The sequence below is a fragment of the Populus euphratica genome, unplaced genomic scaffold, assembly GCF_000495115.2.
Source record: "Populus euphratica unplaced genomic scaffold, PopEup_1.0 scaffold221.1, whole genome shotgun sequence".
In the NCBI taxonomy this organism is placed as follows: Eukaryota; Viridiplantae; Streptophyta; class Magnoliopsida; order Malpighiales; family Salicaceae; genus Populus; species Populus euphratica.
In genome coordinates, this window is record NW_011499927.1 from 105,897 (window position 1) to 108,072 (window position 2,176).

A 2,176-nucleotide genomic window follows, 5' to 3' on the forward strand; every position below is an offset into this window, starting at 1 on the left:
ATGACATTTATTATCTTCTTTTTTTTTACAAATTATGTACTATCCATTTCCTTTAATTGTTACCTTTAACAAAAAAAAACATAAATAATATAATAATCTAATTTGCAATCCATAATCATATGTTATAGTATGTGTGTGAAAAATAAAGGTTTAGAAATACTTGTTAAATGAGTATATGAGCAGAATATAGTGATAACAATGTGAGAGTTTGTAAACCTGAATATTTCAAGAAGTATTTTGATAGACCTTGTTATGAATATTACAAATAAGCATTGAAAAATGTTTACCAAGATGAGTCTCAAGAGTCAATAAAATTCATCCTTACTTTGCCATCCTAATAATAGTTTTGTCAAATGGTTTTAAGAATAGAAAAAATAGAGTTTTTTTTTTTTAATGTCAACTACCGCCCTTTCCCCCCAACCAAAATGAAACATTGTCCTCAATGTTCTAAGGTAGAAAGATAGAGTATAGAAGATATCACCTGAAATAACGAACACTGACAAAACCTGAAACACACTGAAACAAAAATAAGAAATAACAAAACACAATAATAAAACCAAAAGACACAAAAATTTTTACAAACTAAGACTCAAATTATAGTTGTGATTGTGGCTCATATTTTCCCTTTATTTTATGTCCAAGAATGACTTAAACACCTTCTATGGGTCGAGGATAAGCTTCCCATCCAATTTTCTTAAAATCTGACAAACAGAGTCTTTTTTAGTCAGATTTTGACCCGACCAAAAAACTGATGTCTTCTTCTAAGTGCAGGAGTGTCGAAATAATAAATAACCCAGTAAGACCAGGGTCGAACCATAAAGAGGTTGATTATATAAATTATAAATAACAACAATAACAACAACAACAGTAATAGTAATAGTAATAATAATACTAATAATAGTAGTAGTAGTAATAGAAGAAGAAGAAGAAGTTGATTAGAACTTTAAGATGGAAGATTAATGTAAGGATTAAATAATGATAACAATAAATGTAAAGGTTAGAGGATTCACTAATGGTATTTCAAACAAGTATAGTATACGTCATTTATTTGCAAAAGTGCTTTTACTTGTCCTAGATATGTATTAAATAAAAGAATTGGAAGACTCACCTAATAATCCGAATGAGCCAACGAATCTCTTCAAGAACTTCATGGTTCATTAACAACCTTAATCTTGCACATCTAGCTCAGTAAATTTTTGTAATCATATTTTGAGGCAAAGCGGGAAAATATTTTTAAATTTTTCAAGAGTAATGTCCATTTTTTAAGATGAGAAGTGGAAAAGAGATGCAAAGAAAAAAGAAGAAACAAGGAATTGAACAAATATATACATAGATATTAATTATCATGGGAAACTTAAAGAACCGATTTAAAAGTCATGGAGTACCATTATCCATCATTTAACTGGGATAAGAGAGACTAGCAAATCAAGAGTCACACACATAAAAAAAACACAAAAACAATATGAGAAAAACAAAATAATCAACTTTTATCTACAAAATCATTTAAACTAATTGATTCATTTTCACTAGGAAAACAAACGATATTCATTTACCTTAAAAACATTGTCATTCTTTAGATTCTCAATATCAAAGGCCCCATAAGGATACACCTCTTTCTCAATAAATAGATCGCTCCATCTTGATCTTAGCTTTCTAGTGAATAAATGGAGTCGAAAATCATAAAGCAAAACTTCCTTACCAGTATCAACTTTTTGATCATTTTCACAAGTTTTGTAAAATACATGCGTGTCCTTGAACATGATGGGCCAATAAAATTCATTTTGTAAGATTTTCGCAATTGTCTTCTTTGATAAGAAATGACCCCCACATGCCTCAGAATGATAAAATTTAATGACATTACTTACCTCATTGTCAAAAATGCATCTTTGAAATATTTAATCAAGATAATATTTGAATAAGTACAGGTCATCCCAATGAAAGTTTTGCACATCATTCAAAAACTTTCTTTTATCTTGATTAACCAAAGTGTAACCTTTTAACAAACAAAATATTTGTTGTACCAAGTATTATACAACATAAATCTAAATTAATCATTTAACAAGCAAAGTATTAAGAGTGAACAAGATAACAAATACAAAACATGTTAGTATCAAACATTAAAGTTCATGTTAAGTTTACACTATACTTATTCTTACACCATTAGTTTAACCTTTTC